We start from the raw sequence: 14,441 nt of genomic DNA, 5'->3' as shown, positions 1-14,441 counted from the left end.
GATACAAAATGATGAAAGAACAGCACTACTTTTGGGTGAAACACAACCTCTTTAAACAAAATCCACATTACTTCATATATAAACATGTTTTATAATAATAAGAGCTCTCCAGGCTCTTGACAAATAAAGTTTTCATGGTCATTTATTTGGAGAATTTACAAATATCAACCTGTCCTTTAAACCACCTGCTGCCGCCACCTTCTCACGATGGAACAAAAATACTAATTGACCCCGACGTGATTCGAACACGCAACCTTCTGATCTAGAGTCAGACGCGCTACCGTTGCGCCTCGAAGTCAAAGTTATTTAATGTTAGTAAAAAATGGATTCATTTATTACACCGCGGCTCGGCGCTGATGTGTGCAGTAAGATACAAAATGATGAAAGAACAGCACTTTTTGCCTTAAGACTTCAACGTACAGTTCATTGCTAAGTCGACTTCTTAATATTATTGTAAGTTGTTTTGGTGAGGTAATTTATTTCATCTCAGATACATTTATTTAATCTCAACTTCAGCAGTACAAACCGTGATAACATTAATAGGTTAGAATAATTTTTACATTATGAAAACTTGATCTAGTTATTGTACAATAAATATAAAATAACAATATGTGACATTAACATGTAGGAAAAAGGAGAAGCAAGCGCTTTTTGTTCCCTATCCTAAAAAGAAAAAGACAAAAGTAACCTTCTTCTCATTTTGTGTAAAGTTGTCTTGGTAACTCATCTCTGTATATGTCGACTTCTTGTGTAAGTTTTCAAGGTGAGATAGTTTATCTCACTAAAAAGTTGACTTCATAACTTTCTCAGATTCAAACTTTTGGGTGAAACACAACCTCTTTTTAAAAAATCCACATTACTTCATAAAAGGGGTCATGTATAAACATGTTTTATAATAATAAGAGCTCTCCAGGCTCTTGACAAACTAAGTTTTCATAAATTTCAACCTGTCCTTTAAACAACCTGCTGTCCCACCTTTTCTAAGGACAAAATGTACACCTACGATTTACATCCATTGTTTGGTTTATATAAATTGAACAAGAGTTAGAAAGCAGTGAAGGCCTCTCTAATGATTGAACAAAAATACTATTTGACCCCGACGTGATTCGAACACGCAACCTTCTGATCTGGAGTCAGACGCGCTACCGTTGCGCCACGAAGTCACAGTTAATTATTTGTTATTAATTAATGGATTCAGTTATTACACCGCGGCTCAGTGCTGTGCGCAGTAAGATACAAAATGATGAAAGAGTAGCACTACTTTTGGATGAAACACAACCTCTTTAAACAAAATCCACATTATTTCATATATAAACATGTTTTATACTAATAAGAGCTCTCCAGGCTCTTGAATAAGTTTTCATGGTCATTTATTTGGAGAAATTACAAATTTCAACCTGTCCTTTAAACCACCTGCTGCCGACCCCCCCCCCCCCCCTTTTTCCAAGGACAAAATGTACACCTACGATTTACACTCCATTGATTAGTTTATATAAATTGAACAAGAGTTAGAGTGTAGTATAGGCCTCTATAATGATGGAACAAAAATACTATTTGACCCCGACGTGATTCGAACACGCAACCTTCTGATCTGGAGTCAGACGCGCTACCGTTGCGCCACGAAGTCACAGTTGCATTTATTTCAACAATTATTTAATTCATTCAATGCACTGCTCAAGCAGTAAGGTATCAATATGATGAATGAATAGCATTATTCATATGCCATAGTTCAATGTTAAAAATTAAAGTAACCATGTCAAGACCCCCCCCCCCCCCCATAGGCCTGTATACACACCGTACATGTTAATTATAATTATGTGTTTTACGTCAGTTTTCAAGGCGGTGGCTTATGGTGATTATTTTATTGGTATTGCATCATCTGGACTATAGTCTAGATGGTGCAATATTGTGCAGCGGTATGTGTGTACCAATACCATTAGGCATATAGCATTATGATGATAACGTTCCCGTAGCATACGGTAGATAACAATCGCTGTATAAGGCCATACAGACAAAAATACCAGTTGATCGTCCCCTCCCTCATCCTTTTTTAGGCTGCATCCTTTTTTCTTTCTTTTTTTGCTATTTTTTATTTTACATTTTTTTTTTTTCAAATACAAACTGTCTGTGTATTTCTCGTTAAACTTACTAGTCTTTTAATGAGTAAGAACCTTCTACATCGTATAAGGGTTTACTTTTAAAATATAAATAACTTTGATCTTCATTAAAGGAACACGTTGCCTTGGATTGGACGAGTTGGTCTATAAAAAGCGTCTGTAACCGTTTTTTATAAAATGCATATGGTTGGAAAGATGTTTTAAAAGTAGAATACAATGATCCACACAAGTTTGCCTTGAAATTGCGTGGTTTTCCTTTTACTGTGCGAACTAACACGGTCGGCCATTTTATGGGAGTCAAAAGTTTGACTCCTATAAATGGCCGACCGTGTTAGTCGACGAGGTAAAAGGAAAACCGTGCAATTTCGAGGCATGTTTGTGTGGATTATTGTATTCTACTTTTACAACATCTTTCTACCCACATGCATTTTATAACAACCGGTTACAAACGCTTTTTATAGACCAACTCGACCGATCCAAGGCAACTTGTTCCTTTAAATTGTTTGTTTTCTGCCCCACGGCTTCTCAAAATCATTGAGCAAGCACAACTCATTATACCCTTTATTTGGGCAGTAAAACCGAAAATAACTGAGCACAAAAATATATATACCCCTTATTTGGGCAGCAAACCGAAAACAATCTCAAGCAAACAATAAGCAGGTAAACGACGTCACTACCAGAGCGGTGAGTGATTGTTAGTTTAGCTCTTGTCAGGGGCTCACCCGAGTGAGCACCGCGTGGGTAGACACAGGGAAGCTAAACGAACTCACCCATTATAGGATCAGGATGTGCAAAGGAAGGCAGAAACACAGCGCAAACGACTTCCGCTGAGTTTATTCCAGCATGGATTCCAGTAACAAAACAAAATTGTTTAACGTACTGAGCAGGATATCAGTTTCATTTGTACATGTAAACTGGTTATTTAGTTAGAACCTTGGTATATTTTTTTGGCAAGCCACTTTGTATGCTTCAGCGGCCGTGTTTGGCCTAAACCTAGTTTCTGACAAAAAAAAACTTACGATGCAGGAATTTTTTTAATTAAAAAATTATACCATTTACAAAACCTAAATGTTTAGGCATTGACACATCAGTCCTGTATCATCTTTTTAGTTTGGGGTAATTTCCCTGTCAATCTAGGCAAAGGCACACAACTTAAACGTCTCGTTTCGCGCGAAACTGAATTCTCCTCAAATTGAGACAGTTAAAAAAAAAAAAAACGCAAGAAAGTCTTCTTTTGCGGCATGTGATTGAAGCATTCAATTTTCACTCGATGTACGTCAAGTGTTTGACGTCCCCTTCAGGGCACCATTTATGTGGAAGTTGGAGCAATAGCAAGCCAATTAAAAACCCCTCTTCCAGATTTGTTAATTAAGAAACCAATGACAGTTATTGTGTTCAATGATGAACAGCTTTGTGAAACTGGGCAAAGATTAAAATACCGTTAACATACACATGATATAACATTCATAAATACCCCAGACAGTTTCTCTACTCCTATTGGTGGAGAGCACATCACGTGGGGGTGTTTAAACGGTTGATAAAGACCAGTGTTTATGACCGGCTGGCTTCCGCGTGTCAGGCGCGCAAGATTATCACGCGGAACGCAATTCATAGCTATTTAGTAACAGTGCTTATCTATTTCTAAGCGCGCGCGTAATCTGTTTCTAAGCGCGCGCGTACACACAACCCAGCACGCCATCAGACTCTTCACAAAGTTTTTGAAAACAAATATTTCAAACCTGAAATTTTCAATTGTCAAAGTGTCTGTAATTGTTTTGGTTTTTTTTAACGTTTTTTAACAAAACGGCATTTATGAATGGGAATAAAAGAGTAGTGACTCGTTCTTAAACGTCCGTTTAAAGTCGGCAGGGTCGAATTGCCGTGTGATTTAAAGACCCAAGCCGAAGGCGAGGACCTTTAGCGCACGGCAACAACCCTGGAAGGTTTTAAACGGACGTTTTAGAACGTGTAAGAACTCGGCGCTATACCCTTTTATTGCCTTATTAATATCAGCAATTAGACGCTCAACCTGCCATTTAAAAAAAGTACACTAATGTATCATAAAAGAACATTATTTTTCTGACATACATCTAAAACTACAACCGTATGCGAATTCTGCAAAATTTGAAAATAGTTGATAAACACTTTTTCATTCGCATTGTTCCTTACTATACGGCTGTTGCAAAACGTTTCACTCATTTTTAAAGGGGCATTATTTTACTTACACTAAGTATTATGAGCCTGATAAGTATTATCACCTGGGCCCAATTTCATGGCTCTGCTTACCGTAAGCACAGAATCGGCGCTACGGAAGCAGGGAATTCTGTGCTTACGGCAAGCGTATTTCATAGGTTAAGCGGCGAATTTGGGCTTCTGCGCGTGCGACTTCACTAGGCATTCTACGCTTACAAGGCTAGCGCAAAAATTCGGCGCTTGCACGTAAGCGGGGAATTGCGATCGTAAGCGCAGAATTCGGCGGTAAGCAGAGCCATGAAATTGGGCCCAGATCACTATTATATTATTACCCTGATCGGTGCTTATCACCATGATCACTGTTTCTGATCAATATTTTCACCCTGTGATCATTCACTCATCGTTCTGATAACCCTGAAATGTAAACAACCCTGATCGCTAATGACCTGAGCATGTCATTGTTCGTTCTCACCCTGGTCACCCTCACAGCCCTGATCACCCTGATGGTACCACCCTGGTTATAACCCTGGTCACTACCCTGATCACCCTTGTTCTCACCCTGGTCATTCTGATCACTGCCCGAGCATATCACTGTTCGTTCTCACCCTGGTCACCCTCACTGCCCTGATCACCCTGCTGGTATCACCCTGGTTATCACCCTGATCACTACCCTGATCACCCTTGTTCTCATCCTGGTCACTCTGATCACTGCCCGAGCATATCACTGTTCGTTCTCACCCTGGTCACCCTCACTGCCCTGATCACCCTGCTGGTTCTCACCCTGGTTATCACCCTGATCACTACCCTGATCACCATTGTTCTCACCCTGGTCACTCTGATCACTGCCCTGATTACCCTGGCCATCACCACCCTGATCACCCTGATCATTCTGGTTCTCACCCTGATTAGTCTGATTTTCGTAGTCACCACCTTGCGTAACCAATTCACGTAAACCAGCCTTAACACCCTTTCGACTCATCTTCATTTCACTGCCTGTAATTTGCTCCTGACATTGCAAACCCGGCAGCAACGAACTTTCCATTCTAGCCTTGGTGATATACAAACCGTTTAGGTTACAATTAAACTCGTGACAATTGCCGTACCACCAACCTCCCTGGGAATTCTGATCATCAACGCAAGAACTCGGCTTCACATCAGCTGATCTAGCTCTCGTAGAAAAGTTGCTCATGTTACTTGATGCAAAAACATTACCTTAAGACAGAGATGGGAAAGGGAACATTTTATTTTAAGGGAGGCGCGTAAATGAACGAACCCATAAAGGACGATGATTTTTTTTAAATGAGGGACTGAATTGCAGTTTATCAAAGGCATATACTGTTTTGGTAATATTGTCAAAGACCAGTATTCTCATTTGGTCATCGAAGTTGCAAGAGAATTATGAAAGAAACTCCGGTCGTTACTTCAGGGGGAGCCATTTCTTACAGTGTTTTATTCTATAATTAACAGCAAGGATGAGAAAAAAACCCACTACATACCATGACTACCCATGGGTCTGCCAATATGAATGGCGTACATCGGACCAATGACTTTGAACTCTGCAAAGTGAACAGAGCTAATCCCCGCGGGTGTTTCCTGGTCCACAACCAACTCGCACCCTTCGCTAGCTGGTTCTGTGAACGATTGGAGCTTCTTATTCCCCCACCAGAACTCTCCGTGTAAGTCCCCAAAACCTGCCTCGTACTCCGACCAAGTTCTGTCGAAGTCCACGGAACCATTGATTCGTCTTTGAAAGACCTACGGTTATAAATAGGATTTGAAACTTTACACGGGGGAAGTACGATATAGTAAAGTTGGTGGACCCCCCCCCCCTTTCACCCTAAAAAGAAGATTAAAGAACAAATTATTTAACAATAATGGTTCGATAATTTGAAATAGCCTCCCATATAATAATAGTGCTGCCTGCCGGTTTAAAATTTCATACTAGATTGTTTTTCCTGTGAAATACGTCAAATTAAGTCAAATAAGAGAAGACTGTAGGCATTATCTAAGTTTGTCTTTTAAACAAACAGCTGATTTTGGTTGTTTTAATCTATAGGACAATGTGTTTACATGCGGGGCATTGTGAATTATTCACTATTTTCTCTTGACTCACATAAGCCTAAAATTGCACAGGTTTAAAGGCAGTGGACACCATTGGTTATTACTCAAAATAATTATTAGCATAAAACCTGAATTGGTATAACCAGTAATGGGGAGAGGTTGATCGTGTAAAACATTAGGACACCTTTGGAAATTGTCAAAGACCAGTATTCTCATTTTGGTGTATCCCATAATGCATGAAATGACAAACCTGTGGAAATAAGGGCTCCTCAATTGGTCATCGAATTTGCAAGAAAATAATGGTAGAAAAAAAAACACCCTTGCCACACGAAGTTGTGTGCTTTCAGAAGCTTGATTTCGGGACCTCACAATTTAATTCTTGGAAAATTACTTCTTTCTCGAAAGTGACGTTACTTCAGAGTTTCTCATGGTGTTTTATACTATCACAAGCTCTCCATTGCTTGTTACCAAGGACGTTTTTATGCTAACAATTAGTTTGAGTCATTACAATAGTGTTCAGTGCCTTTACGGCGCCGTACTTCATTCTAAAACAACTTGTGCGAAATGCATTAATAAGCTAATTACCACATAACCGTGATCGGGAGTCTCCATGTCACAGTAGACCTCAATCGGTTCCTCTTTGATTGTGATATTGTACACACCACTGTTTGTAAGACCGGCATCCATGATTTGCTGACAATCCCAATATTTGGCATACGGTGGCTCTTTAAATCAATAAAGACGCAGAGATTAAATTCAACAGAAATCATTTCGACTCTTTTTATCTGATTGTAGTTTATCCCCCATAATTATTAGTAATTTAAACATATTTCTTGCTCTTACCCTGGCGTGTACGTACACGAAAACTCCGGACTTAATTTTGTACATTCAATAAGTCAGGGCTTTGCTTTGAAATGAATATGGTGGTGAAGCAGAATGCATTGATTCACGCAAATTAATAGCCCTCTTGAAAATGTGGGTTTTGGAGTAATTTCATGACAGAAAGAAGTCCGCTATGGAAGTCCGCTATTGAATCCACTATACCAGCCCGTATAATGTTCCAATGGTTCAATTTCCAGAGGCATGTGTTGTTAAGCACTACTTTCACAACACATGAAAAACACATTAAAATCCCAAGGAGCAATTAAAAACAGCAAAATTTATAGAGAAACTAACGCAAAACTTTTCTCTAGGCTGTTTCTTGACCAGAACTTGGTTATCATCATGAACAAAACGATCGTTTTAAAAGACCATGGCTCACAGTCATGTTTGATAAAACGGTTAAAGGGAAGGTTCACGTTTGGTAATTACTCAAAACAAATATTAACTTAAAAACTGACAACATCATTGGGGAGCTGTTGGTAGTATAAAACATTTTGGGAAACGACTCCCTCTGAAGTAACGTAGTTTTTGAGAAAGAGGTCATTTCTCACTAAAATAATAAAAGACTTCTAGATAGAAGTCTTTTATTCCTGTCTAAAAGCACACAAATTCGTCCAACAAGGGTGTTTTTTCTTTCATCATTTTTTGCAACTCCCGATGACCAATTGAGCTCAAATTTTCACAGGCTTGTTATTTTATGCTTATGACGGGATACACCAAGTGAGGACACTGGTCTTTGACAATTATCAAACGTGTACCTTCCCTTTAAGCAAAATATTTTGCTTAGCAAATTTCTTGGCTAATCAAGACATTACTCAGGGACCAGTCGCAGCAATGCTGTATGTTCAGGCTGGTATACCAATGGTTAAGCAACAGTTTTTTGGTCCCTGGTCCTACAAAAAAAAGTGTGCAGACGCTAAAAGCAATAACGTATAGGCCTACTGCATGCTGCATACCTTTGGAAATCGGTGTGCAACCTAGTTCTCTACGGAGTCCTTCAGCGTCCATCGGCAGTGTATCTATATAAACCGGTGGCTCATTTCTAGGCTGTGCGTAGGCGTTATGTCCGCCCAATATTAGCTCAGTACACGAACATGGATCCCCCGGCGGTAGAACAAACCGTACCTTCCCACCATCTGGCTCTGTGCCTATCACACACACCCTTGCTGATGATACCAATATATTATCTGCGTATAAATGAAGTTGAAATATTGAGACTGACTTGCAGCATTCGGGTGGAACATAAAGCTATAGATCCCGTGGGTTGTGTAATAAACGCAAAAGAACCAAGTTACACTTATTACGAAGAAAAGGGGTCGCACCGGTAGCAATTTTGTTTTGCTTTACAAAAGAATTTCATCCTTAAATGTTCCTGGTTTGGTTTTTTTGGATCCCCCTTTTCAAAACAAATTCAACAGTGGCAATTTCGTATGCAGAACAAAAATTGCGCCTAAAAGCCCGGTTCATACTTCCTGCGAATGCGAATGCGATACGAATGTTGACGACACAAATTCGCAACGAATAACGCAGCATTTCGTTCATTTCTGCTCAACTCACTTGCGAATATCGGTGCGAAAGGAGGGTTGTGACGTCATATTCACGGTCAAATTCGCTTCGCATTCGCATTCGAAGGAAGTACATATGAACCGGGCTTTGTTCTCTGGCAGCGCCATGTAATGCTACTCTCACACTAGGGATAAATGCTAGCGAATGTGCTTACGAACGAAAATATTTAACAATATCGCTCAAACTTCGCAACATTCGCCACAAATTCACTACGTTCACAAGTCATTCTCCACCTCCTTACGAAGATCGGTCACTTTATGCTGCTCTCACACGGCGAATATGCTAGCGAATATGCTATCGGAAGGACATAATAAATTTGACAATCTCTCAAACTTCGCAGCATTCGCCGTGTCTTCGTAAGCGTTGGTAACAAATTCAGAACGTTCACAAATTATTTCCCACCCCCTTACGAAGATCGCTCAATTTACAAACCGGTTTGTTAGTTTCAGCGAATGTTGCGAAGACGGTCATTCGGCGTGATTTTCGTAAGCATTGGTAACAATGGTAAAGCGTGCGTAAGCGTTTGCAACGTTCGCAAAGGCATTGGCAAGCGTTGGTAAGTATTCGTAATATATTTTTAAGATATTGGTAAGAGAGGGCCGATCGAGGACGATCGAGGGGTGAGACCGGGATGAAAATATTCACTATCCAACCGCCATTTTGGACGAATTCTACGCGCAGTTCAAATATTCATGTTCACAAGAACATTCGCCACTCTGTGAGAGCGGCAATATGAAGCGCTTCCGTACATTCAGCGATTGTTGTGAAGACGGTAATTCGCCATCGATTTGCGTAAGCATTTGGTAAGCCATTGGTACTGTTGGTAAAGCGTGCGTATTATGCGTAAGATATTGGTAAGGAGAGGTTTAAGGACGACAGAGAATATATTCACTGTCAAATCGCAACTTTTGGGCGAATTCATCGCGAATTTCAAACATTCGTACTCACAAGATATTCGCCCAAGTGTGAGAGTAGCATAAACCAATACGATTTAATATCTTAAAGATAACCCTGCTGCAGCTGCAGAATAGACAACAAGTTGTGTTTTCTTTTTCTTTGCTCAATAATCATCGTTATTTTTGTGTTCTCGTTGAAAACTATTGGGAATTAAGCTTAACCTTCAAAAACATTATGGTTCATCAAAGAGCCAGATAATAATGAAAGGCTTGTGGTGAATTATTGTAAAATTTTAGCGCTCAAACGCAAACAAGGTCGTCTTTAATTGGCGCTTTTGTTGTGACTATGGTAGTCGGTTTGTTGGTTTTGAATCTTAATTAGGCCTAATGGCACTAGACACCTTTGGTAATTGTCAAGGACCAGTACTTGGCTTCACAGTGGTGAATCCTTCAGTTTTATTTTGACGTGTACACATTTTTAGGATCTTTTTATTATATGGACACTATTGGTAATTACTCAAAATTATTATTAGCATAAAACCTTTCTTGGTGACGAGAGGTTGATGGTATTAAACATTGTGAGAAACGGCACCCTCTGATGTGCCATAGTTTTCGAGAAAGAAGTAATTTTCCACGAATTTGATTTCGAGACCTCAGATTTAGAACTTGAGGTCTCAAATCAAGCATCTGAACGCACACAACTTCGTATGACAAGGGTGTTTTCTTCTTTCATTATTATCTCGCAAGTTCGATGACCGATTGAGCTCAAACTTTCACAGGTTCATTATTTTATGCATATAATGAGATACACCAACTGTGAAGGCTAGTCTTTGACAATTACCAATAGTGTCCACTGCCTTAAATTATTTATTTATTACTTTACTACCCCCCCCCCCCCATTTCATCGCGTTTTGGTGTTTCTGCTTGATGTTATTTTTATTTGTTTACAATAGGGGCTTAGTTTTAATGTGGTATGTTTTATACGGTAGTTCTTGTGTATTTATCGTTTGTGTATTGCTTTTTACTTACCATCTTTTGTTTCAATACTGCAATTTTAATGTTTTTAATGTGTGTTTAACTTTTTATGAGCTACGTCTGGAAGGGTACATATATTTTTATGACGGTTTTTTTTTTCCTGGACGGCCTTTGTTTGTTTTATTATTTTGTCAGAAGAATTAAAATATAATGCATAAAATGCATTAAATGCATAAAATGCATAACATAACAAATCTGTGAAAGTTGCAGGAGTATACAATAAAAGAAAAAACACCGTCGGTGACAAAGTGTGTGCTTTCAGCAGCGTAGAAAAGGGGCTCCATACCTGAAGTCTATTGATAATTTTTAAGTGAGAATTTAACACGTTCTCAAACAATATTAATTTTGGTTTTTTACCCATACACCGATATGTGTTAGCACTGTATACTCAGTTATACTTTCCCGAGTCCTGTGGAAATATATCACAGGCATGTTACACGGGTGGGATGCGAACCCACGACCCTTGCAATTCTAGAGCAGTGTCTTACCAACTAGACTACCGAGGTTGCCCGGTAGCTAGTGGCAGTTCCAATCCTATGTTTTGGCAGGGGGTACCGCAACGATATAAGAGATGTTAAATTTGCATCGGGGATAAAGAATTGGTTTTTACCCATACACCGATGTGTGTTAGCACTGTATACTCAGTAACTCAAACACTAGGTAACTTCAGATGGAGCCGTTTCTCACAATCAGTGGGTATCCATTGCTCGTTACCAAGTAAGTTTTTATACTAACAATTATTTTGAGAAATTACCAATTCAAGGCCAAATAAAACCAGAGAAAACAAACACATATTCCGTCTTTATAAGATTGAATACCAGCATGAAGATCAACACGGTTCAGATTCGGGAACAACAATCTAAATACAGTTGGTACACGGCTCTATAGGATTGCAAAGGTCGTTGGTTCGAATCCCACCCGAGTAATATGCCTGTGAATTTGTTCACAGAACTCGGGGAAGTATCGAGTATCAGTGCTACACACATCGGTGTACATGGGTACAACTAAAATGAAAACTCTATCCCTGATGCAAATTTAACACGGTACAAACAATTTAAATACAGCAAACTCGCATATTATACGTACCAATTACAAGTGATATCGCCGCAAGTATGAGTACTTTCCACGTGATTCTCATTTTTACATCATTTGCTCTAAAAACGTCGATGTTGTATCCAAATTGTTTGAGGTTGTCTGCTTGAGATCTGACGATGGACATAATCGAGCAGCGACTGGTTTAAGATGAATGGTAACCCTGTAGCGCAAATGAAGTCTCGAACTGTGCAATTAAAGTTGTGATGACATTTTCCCTTTTTCCTGGTTTAAGATGATAACAAACCTGTGATGGCATCATCCTTTTTGGATTGCCTTGAGCGTGGCATCCACTCATCAAACGGTTGCTATTTTAAAGGTTCACTTATTAAAGCGGTCCAATTGAGATGTTATGATTTTGCAATAATTGCATTGAAATCGGTGTCCTTGCTCTCTTGTAAATTAAGTCTTCTTTTGTGTCAGAAAGAGCACTCTCCGGGAGATAATTAAAACCATAACAACCTGTGTAGTTACACAAACGACTTGTTTTTTCCGCACGTGAATAGCAAAATGAAAAAGCTTCTTATAGCGTTCGGATTTATACATCAAAGACAAGCGGGGGGGGGGGGGGGGTCGTATGATGTAATTGCGTGCATTTTCTTGAATGTGGAATTTACGAACGATATTGATCACTTTAGCTAATCCTTATTGTATTGTCCCTCGGCTTTTACCTTATAGTACGAAATGATAAGTAACGCCGATGACGCACAAAGGATGACATTTCAAAATGTATTGGGTTTTTTAATTAAAATTTGTGCGATTTGGGGTTATAAAAAGCGTTTGTTATGAAAGATTGTGGAAGATTAATAATTAATAAAAATTAATTAATATCCCTCTCAATTTAGTGTTTTTGTTTAACTTGGTGATAGCATATAACTTCCAAAGAGAAATTTGAATTGATGTAATTCAATTTTGGGTATTTTTGTTATAAAATAACAAACCTGTGAAAATGTAAGCTCAACTGGTCGTCGAGCTCAACTGTAGTGATGAAAGCAAAAACCTCAAAATCTAAATCTGAGGTCTCGAAATCAAGTTCGTGAAAATTACTTCTTACTCAAAAACTACATCACTTCAGAGGAAGCCGTTTCTCACAATGTTGTAAACCATCAACAGCTCCCCATTACTCGTTACTGAGCCAGTTTTTATGCTGGTACATACAAAACTAAATTATGAGCTTTCAAAGTAGGAACTTATCACAAAAATCCCCTTTTACGTCTCACAAGCGCACAAAATGGCCGCCTCGACCGAATTTGAATGGGTCATATCTCAAGGGAATCAGTGTGTGGTGAGGAGGTTTTCAACTAGTGGTAGGCCTCGGCGGGTTTAAACCACTAGTTGAAAACCGATTCAACACACTTTGATTCCCATTCATAAATACCTTTTTGGGTCAAAAAACATCGACACTTTTGGTAAAAAGGAAAATAAATGCAAAAATTATATTGGTTCAATGATTTCTTTCAACACAACCCCCCTACAGCTATGAAATGGTAAGGCCCTCCGCCGCCCTCGGGTAAACAACTTCTTATAAGGGAATGCTGTGCGCGTCGCGCGTATCGCGTGATGTGGCACAACTGTCCCGGCCGTTGCTCCCGACCAATAGGAATGAAGAAACTGTCTTATAAGCACAGGTGCAAGCTCGCGTGTCACGCCCATGTTTCAACACTTTTTACTGGTCATAAACAAAGGTTTATACACACCCTAGTGATGCGCTCTCCACCAATAGGAATAGCGAAACTGTCCGAGGTATTTACGAATTAGCTTTTTGTATGTGTTTATTTGAGCCACATCCAATATATAATATTATTGAAGTTTTATCAAAACCTGATAGGGTCACATGGGGACCACTGTATGGTTTGACATGGAATGATCCGTATATGGTTCGGGAGATTTGCAGTTAAATCTGACGTAGACCTACACCTGTATTCACAAACCACCGGGATCAACAGATAAGGACTTCGCTTGTTCTTTTATTATCGTTTTTTCTTTATTCGTCAAGTTCGGAATTTATAAATGTACAGTTGTTTTTAAAATAAATATACAAGCGAATAAATCGTTTGGAAAACGAATATCTATTCTTGGTTACCCAGAAATTTACAAGAAAATTTCGAAGATAAACTTATTTAATACAATTTCTTACACCTCGGTATTGTAAAAATAAAAAATAATATGTTGGTCTTGTTGTGACCCCCATAGCTAACACCACTTAACAAATATTGGTTAGGATTTTAGGAAGTTACATTTAATTAGGTTTTTATTTATTTATACAGAAATGCTGACATTTTGATATCCTGGACGGTTTCGGAAGATTTTTGGTAATAGAATCGATTCTGCATTCTTTAAACAATATTGGTTAGGAACGTATAGTCTTTAATTTTAATAAAGAAATGCCAACATTTAGACATTCTGGACGGTTTCAGAAGTTATTTGGTAAAAAACAATCGACTCTTCGTTCTTTATATATTTGTACATCATTATGTGATTATATAGGTTTTCTCGGTCAAATTCGGCAAATCAGCAGTCAATTTCATTTTCGTGCTTTCGAATTAAAGCTGTTTTGCCTCTCCAGTTGTTACTGCGTTTAAAATTCAGAATTCGGCCA

General features: G+C 38.9%; 2 non-coding genes across 2 annotated transcripts; both read right to left on the bottom strand.

The window, feature by feature from the left end:
* Positions 1-1,091: 1,091 nt before the first annotated feature.
* Trnaw-cca lies at positions 1,092-1,163 on the bottom strand. The gene has a single exon. It is a non-coding gene; the product is annotated as a tRNA-Trp (tRNA).
* Positions 1,164-1,555: 392 nt separating this feature from the next.
* Trnaw-cca lies at positions 1,556-1,627 on the bottom strand. The gene has a single exon. It is a non-coding gene; the product is annotated as a tRNA-Trp (tRNA).
* Between the last annotated feature and the right edge of the window lie 12,814 nt (positions 1,628-14,441).

Source organism: Asterias rubens, chromosome 2 (assembly GCF_902459465.1).
Source record: "Asterias rubens chromosome 2, eAstRub1.3, whole genome shotgun sequence".
NCBI lineage: Eukaryota > Metazoa > Echinodermata > Asteroidea > Forcipulatida > Asteriidae > Asterias > Asterias rubens.
The sequence above is the reverse complement of the archived record's forward strand: the minus strand, read 5'-3'. Positions and strand labels throughout refer to the sequence as shown.